This window comes from Balaenoptera musculus, chromosome 5 (assembly GCF_009873245.2).
Source record: "Balaenoptera musculus isolate JJ_BM4_2016_0621 chromosome 5, mBalMus1.pri.v3, whole genome shotgun sequence".
Taxonomy (NCBI): domain Eukaryota; kingdom Metazoa; phylum Chordata; class Mammalia; order Artiodactyla; family Balaenopteridae; genus Balaenoptera; species Balaenoptera musculus.
In genome coordinates this window covers 29,452,480-29,465,304 of record NC_045789.1, presented here as the reverse complement: position 1 = coordinate 29,465,304, position 12,825 = coordinate 29,452,480, and positions in this window count along the sequence as shown.

Sequence of the window (12,825 nt, the reverse complement as noted above, 5' to 3'; positions counted from 1 at the left end):
TGCTTACCATCATCTGAGCCTTCAGCAAGTTGTAATCTTTTTGCTGGTAGAGGGTCTTGCCTTGGTGTTGATGGTTGCTGGCAGATCAGAGTGGTCAGCAGGGTGGTCAGCTGAAGGGTGGGGTGGCTGTGGCAATTTTTTTTTTTTTTAATATTTGGTTTTTGCTGCATCAGGTTTTAGTTGCGGCACGCGGGATCTTTCGTTGCGGCGCGGGCTTCTCTCTAGTTGTGGCCTGCAGGTGTTCTCTCTCTAGTTGTGGCACGCGGGCTCCAGAGTGCATGGGCTCTGTAGTTATGGCGCGCGGGCTTAACTGCCCCACGGCATGTGGGATCTTAGTTCCCTGACCAGGGGTCGAACCTCGTCCCCCGCATTGGAAGGCGGATTCTTTACCACTGGACCACCAGGGAAGTCCCGCGATTTCTTAAAATAAGACAACAATGAAGTTTGCCGCACTGACTCTTCCTTTCACGAACAATTTCTCTGCAGCATGCAATGCTCTTTGATGGCATTTTACCCACAGTAGAACTTACAAAATTGCAGTTAATCTTCTCAAACCCTGCTATTGCTTTGTCAACGAAGTTTATGTAATATTCTAAATCCTATGTTTTTGTTCAACAAACTTCAGAGCATCTTCACTTGGAGTAGATTTCATCTCAAGAAAACACTTTCTTTGCACATCCTTAGGGAGCAACTCCTCATTCATTAAAGTTTTATCATGAGGTTGCAGCAATTCAGTCACACCTTCATACTCCACTTCTAATTCTGGTTCTCCTGCTATTTCCACCACATCTGCAATTACTTCCTCCACTGAAGTCTTGAACCCCTCAAAGTCATCCGTGAGGGTTGGAATAAAGTTATTCTGTACTCCTGTTAATGTTGATATTTTGACCTCTTCCTATGAATCACAAAGGTTCTTAATGGCATCTAGAACTGTGAATCCTTCCAGAAGGTTTCCAATTTACTTTGCCTAGATCCATCAGAGGAATCACTATGGCAGCTACAGCCCTACAAAATGTATTTCTTAAATAATAAGACTTGAAAGTCGAAATTACTCCTTGATTCACGGACAGCAGAATAAATGTGTTAGCAGGCACAACATTAATCTCACTGTACATCTCCATCAGAGCTCTTGGATGACCAGGTTCATTGTTGATGAACAGTAATATTTTGAGAGGAAACTTTTTTTCTGAGCAGTAGGTCTCAACATTGGGCTTAAACTATTCAGTAACCTATGTCATAAACAGATAGGCTGTCATCCAGGCTTTGTTGTTCCATTTATAGAGCACAAGCAGAGTAGATTTAGCATAATTCTTAAGGGTCCTAGGATTTTTGGAATAGTAAATGAGCATTGGCTTCAACTTAAAGTCACCAGCTGTGTTGGCACCAGCAAAAGTCAGCCTGTCCTTTGAAGCTTTGAAGCCAGACATTGACTTCTGCTCTCTAGCTATGAAAGTCTTAGATGGCATCTTCTTCCAAGATAAGGTTGTTTCATCTACACTGAAAATCTGTTGTCTAGTGTAACCACCTTCATTAATTATCTTAGCTAGATCTGGATAACTTGCTGTAGCTTCTACAACAGTACTTGCTGCTTCATCTTGCACTTTTATGTTATGGAGATGGCTTCCTTTTTTAAACCTCATGAACCAACCTCTGCTCACTTCAAACTTTTCTTCTGCAGCTTCCTCACCTCTCTCAACCTTCACAGAGTTGAAGAGAGTTACGGCTTTGCTCTGGATTAGGCTTTGGCTTAAGGGAATGCTGTGGCTGGTTTGATCCACTAAAACTTTCTCCATATTAGCAATAAGGCTGTTTTGCTTTCTTATCATTCGTGTGCTCACTGGAATAGCACTTTTAATTTCCTTCAAGAACTTTTCCTTTGCATTCACAACTTGGCTAACTGTTGGTGCAAGAGGTCTAGCTTTCAGCCCGGCATGATTTCCTCACTAAGCTTAATCATTTCTAGTTTTTGATTTAAAGTGAGAGACATGTGACTCTTCCTTTCACTTGAACACTGAGATGCTAATGTAGGGTTATTAACTGGCCTAATTTCAATATTGTTTTTTCTTAGGGAATAGGGAGGCCCGAGAGGGAGAAAGACGGGGAACAGCTGGTTGATGGAGCAGTCAGAACACACACAGTATTTATCGACTACGTTCTCTGTCTTATGTGGGCATGATTCGTGGTGCCCCAAAACAATTACAATAGTAACATCAAAGATCACCGGTCACAGATCACCATAAGTATAATAATAATGAAAACGTTTGAAATATGGTAAGAATACTAAAATGTGCCACAGAGACATGAAGTAAGCTAATGCTGTTGGAAAAATGGTGCTGATAGACTTGCTTGATGTGGGGTTGCCACAAACCTTCAATTTGTAAAGAATGCAGTATCTGCAAAGCACAATAAAGTGAAATTAATAACATGAGGTATGCCTGTACCTGGAACCAAAAAATCTTCAAGTCTTTGCAGAGGGCCCATATGTGTTTTTTTTTTTTTAATTTTTAAATTTATTTATTTATTTATTTATTTATTTATGGCTGTGTTGGGTCTTCGTTTCTGTGCGAAGGCTTTCTCTCGTTGTGGCAAGCGGGGGCCACGCTTCATCGCGGTGCGCGGGCCTCTCACTATCGCGGCCTCTCTTGTTGCGGAGCACAGGCTCCAGACGCGCAGGCTCAGTAGTTGTGGCTCACGGGCCCAGTTGCTCCGCGGCATGTGGGATCTTCGCAGACCAGGGCTCAAACCCGTGTCCCCTGCATTGGCAGGCAGATTCTCAACCACTGCGCCACCAGGGAAGCCCCCCATATGTGTTTGTTGTGGCCCACTTTCAACACTTGCCAAGAACCTTACAATTCTACCTTAGCCTTTATTTCCTGCTTTCTTAGAGCCTTAAGGTCAGCGGGAGGTGAAAATTTCAGAGTTTTTTTGTTTTTTCCTGAGCATGCACACAGCCCTGTGCATGCATTTGGCCTTCTACATTCTCAGGACTTTGTCAGACCTTTGTAAGCCCTTACTGGACACTCATTCCCCAGCCTTTCCTCACAAGCTTTTTGTTTAGTCTGCTGTTTGCCCCTGCTGTCAGTGATCACCACAGGCAGTAGTAACCTGAGATATCAGACTGTAAATATTTTCAACAAGTACTCCTGGGAAGGAGATTTAGCACTAGGCTAGTTTGTAGTTAGGCAAAATAAAGACACGTCTTTAAGCCACTGTTCTAGGAATCCACCAGGCAGATTAGAACAAATAATTAATCACAATTCTTTGCTCACTCTGGTACCAGGAATGCAGGCTGTTACTCTCACAGCTACCACTGATCTAAGGAGAGGGGGATGGGACTGGAATCCCATTAGTACTTACTAAGAATCAGCTATTTTCCTTAAATAAATATTTTTGCCAGGTTGCCGCAGGCCTTTGGCTAATTTCCAGAGTTCAAAAAAAGTTGATTCTGACAGTTTTTTGCCCATTTTTCATAGGGAATTTTGCCTAATAATTTTAAAAAATGTTTGTTGAGATACAACTCATTAGAAAGTTCAGTTTTGTGGCCAGGATTCAATTGTTGGTGGAACCTCTATCTTTGACATCTTGAGGAATCTTAGTTTATGGCAGCTGTGCAGCTAAGAAGATGTCCAAAAGAGGTCGTACAAGTCTAGGCAAGGTCAGATCCTGAGAAGGTTTAGCTCTAATATGACCCTCAACTTTTCAGATCCTTAAACTCTAAAAAGTTACCTCTAATTCTCAGAAATGATTCATGCTAACCAAACTAATAAGAAACTAATTTATAAATCATAATGTCAATAAATTATTTCATAATGCAAAGTACTTCTGGCAAGATAACCAATATCAGACCATTTTTTGGTCTCTGTTTCCCAGTGTGTTAGTACCCGTGGAAGAGACCAGGTCAAAAAATTGCTTGGTGAGCACAGGGTAGAATAATGCACTTGGGTGTTATTGTAAAATATTTCTTCTAGGCAGGGTACCAGGGAGAACTTCCATCTCTAATTCTGAGCCTCATTTATAAAATGTCAATTACAGTAACTACTTAAAAGTATTGGTGTTAGGATTAAATGAAATTACACATGTGCATGAATCATGATTTCACTATGACAGAAACCAATTCAACTTTAGCTTAGACAAAAGGAAAACTTCATGATTCACAGAATCCAAGGAATGACTGAACAACCAAACCATAGGAAGAGCAGGAATAATACCTTCCTCTCTGTCCCTGTTTGACTTTACTCTGTTGGCTCTGTTCCCTGCAACTGTGGCTTAGTTTCCTCCATTTGGTGAGGAACATGGTCACTGATAACTCCCACATTTTACATCTTACAATTTGGCTGCCAAGATTCTACTTTTTTTTTTTTCTTTCGTTCTCAATTCCTGTTAGAAGACGTTTGGGTTATGTCCTTAACCCTGAAGAAATCAATTGTGGCCAAAGGACTGGGAACATGAAAGAACATGCAATTTTCCCACAGGTGCTACAGGGTTTAAGCTGACAGAGGAACAGTGTGGTAAATTGTATTATTGCCCCCAATTATTTTCTCCTCACTTTCCATGTATATGTGACTTGAAGCTTCCCTTTCTTGTGGAAAGAGTATATATCCCCTCTCCATTGAGGTTGAGCTTAGCCATATGATGCGACACTTGTGCAGAAGCTTTAAGAGGCACCATGATTTTCTGGCAGCTCCCTGGCTGTCCCACTCTGCCAAGAGATTGGGCAAGTCTCATGTAGGAGTTGTTTCTTCGCCCTGGAATCCAGGATGAGACAGCACATGGTGCACAGCCATTGTCTTCCCAAAGCCTGAAGCAGCACTGTAAACAACTTGTAGTCTCCATGTAACATAAGCAAAAATTAGTCCTTTGTTTTCTAAGTCACTGAATTTTCAGAGTTGTTTGTTATATAGCATAACCTGGTGAAAGCTAATACAAGCAGTTCCCAGAAAAAGAGAGGGGAGATGCTGGCTGGTGAAACATTAAATTATTTAAAACAGTGCCTACAATACAGAATGCATTCAATATAGACTCCCCTGAGAAACATCAATAAATCCTAACTTTCCAACTCCCACTTTTAGTGAGTCATAAAAAATTCTCATCATAAAGGTGAATTATAATATACTGAGAAGACATTAATTTATTCATATTTCTTATATTTATTTATTCTATATGCTGTTGCCCTGATTGCATTTAGGAGAGACTCTGGTCCTACTGGCAACTCATGTTTTAACCATTCCTTAGAATGATGATCCACCTTACGCAGTATCTTACTTTCTTCCACTCTCAATATTCAGAAGGTTCTCCCAATCAGAGGCTTTGCTGCTTTCTCTCTAGTCTACATTTTTTTTCCCCAGTCTACATTTTGGTTTGCATATTTCCTCCCTCTATATACTTTCCCTGGAGAATTATAATCATTCATACAACTTCAACCTGCCAACATAATTAAAACCTCCAAATATATTTCTAGGCCAGATCTTGTTCCTGAGCTCTAGACACACCTACTCATCTGCCCACTGGATATCGTCCCTTCATGTTCCACTGACACCTCAGACACAGCCACTTCACTCATCATCTTTCTTTTCAAATCTGTTTTCTTCTCCTTCTTCTTTTGGCCTGTACTGCCTATCCTGGTTAATGGCACCACCATGTACCTAGTTGCTCATGCTAAACATTTTGGCATCACCTTCATTGTCTCCCCTCTCCTCATGTCCTTGCTATTCCAATCATATAATTGTTTCGACTCCTGTAGAGTCTGTTCTCTACACATGTACCAAATCGTCCTTTTCCTCTGGTCCTCCTGCCATGGCCTTCAGCTCAGTTCCATCAGACATTTAATGACTTCTTTAATTCTAATTGCTATTCTGAATGCTGCAAATAAAGAATGAATAAGGCATACTCCCTGAGGCCCAGGAACTCACTTTCTAGTCAAGAGGATAAACAGACCATTTCATTTATACAACAGGGTAAATGCTAAAACAGAGTTATGGATAGGGGACTACGGGAAATCAGAGAAAGAATGCTTTACCTAAACCAGCAATTTGGAGAAGTGGAGAATTTTGAACTGAGTAAGGATGATATGGAGTGAGCAAACTAAAATGAAACACATTATATACAGGGAGGGAGAACTGCCTTAGCAGAAGTGTGAATGAGGATAGTGAGTAGGAAATATTGAAGACTGAGGCTAGAGGGAAGGGTTAAGTGGGAGCCAAATCATGTAACGTGGACTTACTTAAGGAGCTTAGACTTAACCGTATAGGGCAGTAGTTTCAAACTGGGCTAAACAAAGCTCCTCAGGGTTCACTGAGTGTGCGAGGCCATGGAAGGCCAGCTGGGCTTCACAGCTTTGGTTCTGACACCTACTTCAAGGGGAACCGCTCAGCTAACCTTTATCCCATCATTTGCATAATAGTTCCCTGACCTAAAGGTGTTGCGTGTTTATCAAAATCACACACATAACGGGGTTGGAAAGGGTATCATTAGTTTGGAAAGCATGAGTGCTGAACAGTTTAAGCCAACTGCTCTGAAGACGAATCACAAGATGAGACATTCAGTTATTATTTCCACACAGCTTTTTATGATCTTTCACATCCAATCAGTACCTTGCACAAAAATTAGGTGACAGGAATCTTCTGTGATCACTTGCTTTCCACCAAGTTCAAAAAACCTTCTGTGGGGGCTTCCCTGGTGGCGCAGTGGTTGAGAATCTGCCTGCTAATGCAGGGGACACAGGTTCGAGCCCTGGTCTGGGAAGATCCCACATACTGCAGAGCAACTGGGCCCGTTAGCCACAACTACTGAGCCTGCGCGTCTGGAGCCTGTGCTCCGCAACAAGAGAGGCCGCGATAGTGAGAGGCCCGCGCCCCGCGATGAAGAGTGGCCCACGCTTGCCACAACTAGAGAAAGCTCTCGCACAGAAACGAAGACCCAACACAGCCAAAAATAAATTTAAAAAAAAAAAAAAAAAAAAAAACCTTCTGTGGGCTTGTTACCACAATTTAAGATCTATTGTACCAAGAAAAACACTGTATTTGCTCCCTTTCCTTAACTCAACTGTGGGAGAAAAGAATTAAGCACTTATTGTTCAGCTCTCAAGGCAGACGTCAGTTTATTTGGGAGGCAGTAGGCAGAGGAGGAAAGACTTCTTGTCTTCTTTCCCCCCAGTCAGAGGTCTCAAAGTCCAAGCACTGTGTAAGACTGACGTAACTGGCAGGAGACATGGCTCCTCTTGGGTGGAAGCCTGGCTCCTCTGAGAATCATCAGAGTTCTGCTCCAGGCGGAGCTGGAGTAAGAACAGCAACTCATCGAGGGCTTAATATGTTCTGGGTGCCATAACTGCATTAACTTATTTAATCATTACAACGAAGCTAAGAGATAGGTACTGTGTGACCCTCATTTTAAGTATAAGGAAATTCAGGTATAGAAGCTAAGTAACTTGTTCCAGATACCTAGGTGGTAAATGGCAGGGCCAGGATTCAAACTCAGACAGTCTGGTTCCTGTATTTCATCTCACAATCACTGAGCTAAAGCGTCTCCTTAAAAGTGGGTCTTACAGAGAGTCCTTCAATGCAAAGGGTGTAAAAGGCCAACCCCAGCAAGCCTAGCCTGGGACCAGGGCTTAGTCTTTTTAAAGTCAATTTATCTCATCTCTACCATTTGAAAAGAAAGCCTGTACAGTAAGTCCTCTACATACGAACTTTTGAGTTGCAAACTTTCAAAGATGCAAACGTGCATTTGCATGTCCAATCACGTAAGCTAGTTCATGTGCCTGGCATACATTGTCACGCACGTGCATCCTCTGCAAGTGGTTGTTTTTGTGTACTTTACTGTACAGTACTGTATACAGTAGTGCAGTATCTTTATTTCAAGCCCAGCATGTCCGGAAGCAAGTGTAAAAGCAGTGGTGATGTAGCTGGTACTGCTAAGAAGCGCCAGGAATTGGAGGCCCAGAGAAAGGACGAAGAGAGACAAGAGGAAGAAGAAGTAACTGAAGAACCAAAGAGATTCACAACGCAGGAAATGGCAAGGGGATTTTCTTTATTTGAGGGGGCACTGTTAGTTTTTGAGGCACAGGACTCAAACGTAGAACGGTACATGAAGTTTGCAGCAGCCGTTCAAAATGCAACCCAGTGCTACCGTGTCATCTATGATGAGAAAAAAAGAGCTACTACCCAGACATTACTAGATCTTTTTTTCAAGAGGGTAAATAGAATTGAATCCAGCAAGGAACCAGAAACTGTGCCATCAATTTCAGGCGTGAGCGAAACTGCAGCTTGCCCTCCATCTCCTATTGCTGACGATCCTTCAGCTCTACCCTCTCCCACCTCCTCTCCCTCCTCCAGTCAGTAACTCTTCTTGCCTGTTCACTCGATGCCAGCCCCTATATTCCAGCTGCTGTACTGTACTACTGTACTTTTCAAGGTACTGTACTGTAAGATTAAAAATGTTTTCTTTATTTTTTGTGTTTGTTTTTCAAGTACTATTTGTGTGAAGAGTATTATAGACCTATAGTACAGTACTATATAGCCGATTGTGTTAGTTGGGTCCCTAGGCTAACTCTGTTGGACTTACGAACAAATTGGACTTACGAACGCACTCTTGGCATGGAACTCGTTCGTGTGTAGGGAACTTACTGTACTTTGATGGTCCAGTTCCCCCAGGTTGCTACAAAAGAAGTTGAGGCTGTGTCCTTATCAACTCATTTACTAACACGGGTCAATTCTAATGGGGTCAACTATTTTATTTTGCTCAGGGAGGACACTATAAGTAGAAATTCTTGGGGCTTTTAACCACTAAGGAACCCCAGATCTTTAATGCATTTATTCAAATGTACATTCTAAACCAAACAACCTCAGTGTGTAAATTTACACATTCAACATGACTCTTGCTTCCCCTTTTCTAAGGGAAATCTTTAATTAGGATTTAGAATTATTCTCCACACAAATAATTTTTTAAAAGTTTATAATACACAGCTATAGGTGTTGGAGAGCCACTGAACGGGAAATTTGCTTTTTAGATTGTTCTAGCTTCAGCATGGAAGATAAATTTAAGGGGTGCATGACTGAAGGCTGGATGATGAAAAGGCCATTATAACAGACAAGGTGAAAGATTAAAAGAAGATGAATGCAGGCGGTGGTAATAAGCATGGAGAGGAGAGGGCAGATTTTTAAAAATTGAGGAAGTAAAGAGGTAAAACTTGGTAATTATGCTGGTTATTCTCCGTTTGCCCTACAGCACCATTTTCTACCTTTCTTTGCCCAGCTCTGTGCCCTGGCGGGTGGCTGGCTCTCTGGACTGTATCATCCAAAGTCCCTTACTGGCTGGCTTTGGATTGGGTTCTGCTAGTAGGAGGCATTAGTAAGAGACTGGCGGGCAGGGGGAGAAAAAGGTCAGGGAATTCTCTCCTCTGCTTACGGCTATAGTTCCATCTAGGTGGTCCCTCTTCCGTAACTACGACTCTTTCTGGATCTGGTAATACAGTCCTCTCCTTCTGCTTCTTCAGGTCTGTGGGTACCTCACAAACCCTGTTGACTCCCTTAACTTCCCTGAGCTCTGTAAAGAGTCCTTTGGTTAAACTCTCTTTAATTAATAAGCCCTCTGAATCGTTTTCCTTCTGTGCCCTGGATGAGCAGTGATCGATGGGGAATGGGGAGAGGAGTGCAAAGAGCTGAGGTGACTCCCAGGTTTAGAATCTTTCCTCTCAAATGGACTTTTAGCATTTGCCTGAGTGTTTTGTTAGGACATGCTCTATTCAGATGACTTGGAATCCATCCCTGGCACCACCACTTTGGTTGGCATTTCCAGCAGGAGATTCAGGCAGGTTCTCCAGAACCAAGCATGGTGCCTGGTGTAGAGCAGCACTCAATACATGGATTTTCTCTCTCAGTGTCTCTGAACTTTATTGTCACATTATTACAGGCCCCCGTACACTCAGATTTTGAACTCAGCGTTGGTCTGGCCATTGTTAGTTTTATATCTAACTTTGAGTTCTAGATTTTGAAATGTACATGGGACAGTTAGAAAGGGCTATGTAAAACAACAACAACAAAATTCCCAATTATAGTAAAAGCTTTGAAAACATTGAAGAAACTGGGATTATTTAGCAGTGAGAATGCATTAATGCAAATTTTAATACCCAAGCAGTTGGCCTATGGCTGTAGTGTTTTGTTGATTAAATTATAAAATTTTCTCTCCAACAAGTAATTCAGTATGATGAACATTCTATTCTTCATCATATAACAATCATTTCAACTCACAAGAATTTAGTTGAGAGACTCTTCATAATTCTTGTTAAGTCATAAATTATATTTCTACTCCCTACATTGCCTTTATGCCTATACTGCATACCCTAAATACTTCAAATACCCTAACAACCCCTATAGAAGACTGCCCCATACCCTGCACCCCTCGCATGCACATTAGACTCACCAGGGAGCTCTTTAAAAATACTCATTCTCAGACTCCACCCCATGCCAATTAACTCAGCAATTTGGAAACGAGGCCCAGGTGTGGATATTGTTTAAAAGTTCCTCAAATGATCCTAAAATGAACAAAGTTGAGAACAAGACTCCAAACCATAAAACAACCAAGATCACACAAAAAGATATGACTCTCCACAGCATGTATAAATCCAAGATACCTTGTGTCTGTTTATCCCTTGTTAATGAACTTCCTGTGAGCCTTTTCCCCCATTAACCTTCAGCTTTTGCACACTGGAAAGCTGATTGAGAGCCCTTCAGTTGGTTTTGCTTCCTTGTTTGACGTGTGTGGTTTGTTGACAAGCTGCCCAGAACATGGTGAAAGACAACCACAATTAAACCTGCCTCTGAGTCAGCAGTGGTTTTCTCCATCAGTGAGGTTCTTCTCAGAACCCTAAAAGAGGGTGAAAAAAGAGCATATAAATGAAGGAATCAAATAGACTCTCAAGAGTCGTTAAAGAAAACAGTTTTGGTTGGGGAGGGGGAAGACTATTGTGAACAAAAGAACGATGCTTTCAATATTTTCAAAGAAAGCTTTGACTAAGGATCAAGAAGTAAAATGTGTATTCTGCATTTGTTTTGCATCATGCTTCAGGGTTCTTCGTGATCAAATATAGGGTTCTTTCAAAAGAAGTAAAAGGTAATTGCAATAAATACAGTTACTTTCAATAAATATACATAATCTTGAGTAATTCTGTCTCAGTTAGGAATGAGGTAATAAAAGAGAAAATAGTTTTTAAAATGTTTTCTATCTCAGTTTCTTACAGTGAGCAAATGTTCCATGTCATTTGTGTCAGTTCCATTTTTTTCAAGTGACTTTCCCTATGTAGAGAGTGTCTTGAGTTAATAGATAAACTACACAGGAATGCAGATAACGTGTGATTTCTCTACCTAGGATAATTGCAATGTAACTTAGTGAGGCCTAGTAGCTCACAAAGTTATCTGAAGTATTTCAGAAGGGACAGGGAGCACCCCTTGCACTTTTTTAGCGGTAGTCACTGCCCACAGGTTGATACTGTAGGAGATGATGAAACAGCCCAAGTTGGCTTCTTTTATTTCTTCTCTGCCCTTTCTCCACTCCCTGTCAAGTTTTCCCTCCATCTCAGCCTATGTTGACTTGGTAATAATATGTCCACTTTCAGTTTCATGCAGTCTAAATGTTTTAGGTAGTTTGGTTATCTCACAAACCAAACAGACCAAAAAACAAAACAAGGCAAAACAAGACAAAAGAAACCTTGCCCTGTGGAACGGGAAAGCAGACCCTGGAGTATAAGATAATCTGTAAAATGAAGTATCGCATAACTCAGAGCAGGGACTCAAAGAAATGACTAGAATGATGAAGTCTAAAGTGATTTCTCCAAACCAAAATCTCTGGAGAGAATGACTGGGAGGTCTCCCTCTGCTTTCTGGAAAGAGATTCCAGCCAATTACATCTGACTCTTAAAGGATATGAGTTGCATAGGCTTCTGATCAAATGCTTAAAGGTGTTAGTGACTTAATTTTTATTTTAATAATCCAGCTAAGTTTTAAATGACTCTAGATAATAGTAACAACGCATAGCATTAAATATGTATATATTATATATAAAATGCTTTTGTATATAGTATCTCATTTGATGGTCATATCAACCTTGTGTCCAAAGTAGGAAAGGTAGCTTTGTTAGGCCTTCTTACAAATAATGACTCTTAAGGAAAGGTTCTTAAATGGGCCAGAAAGCACCAAGCTTGGACTACAATGCATGTATTTTTTTTTTAAGTCTTTTCACGTTCTACCACATCGCACTGGGACTCTCTAAGTCCTTAGCATTTCAGTTGTGTGAGGTGATGAAGGAAGAAATTTTCATATACTGAGGTACGGGGAAGACATTCTTGCTTACACATGATTTAATTTAAACTTTATGCTAACCAGAACAGCCTGTTTTGTGGCCTATTAAACATACATTGTACATTTGCTTTAACCATTAAAGAAAAGAGTGCCTCGTCCAGAAGTAATATGTCCATTTTTAAGATAGAGATAAATGTCTCCCTCTTCCTGGGACGTCAATGGTCAATGCTAGTCCTCCTTAGATGACAAGGCTCCCTTCCCAGGCACAAGGCCATACTGACTGTGTATGTGATGCTGTCTTTTTTGAAACCTTGAAAGAATGTACCCCTCTCGCGTTGGATATTCTTTGTTCCGACAAGATATAAAACTGTGCTGAAACCACGTTTCCTTGGAATAGTTCCTCAGAGCTACCCAAGAGGCTGTTTGTCAGGCTATACTTCTCAGTTTGGCTCAAAACTCTCTTCTATTCTTATTATAGATCAGTTATTGATGACTTCCCTCTACATAGTGAAATAAATACAATTCAATCTTAAAT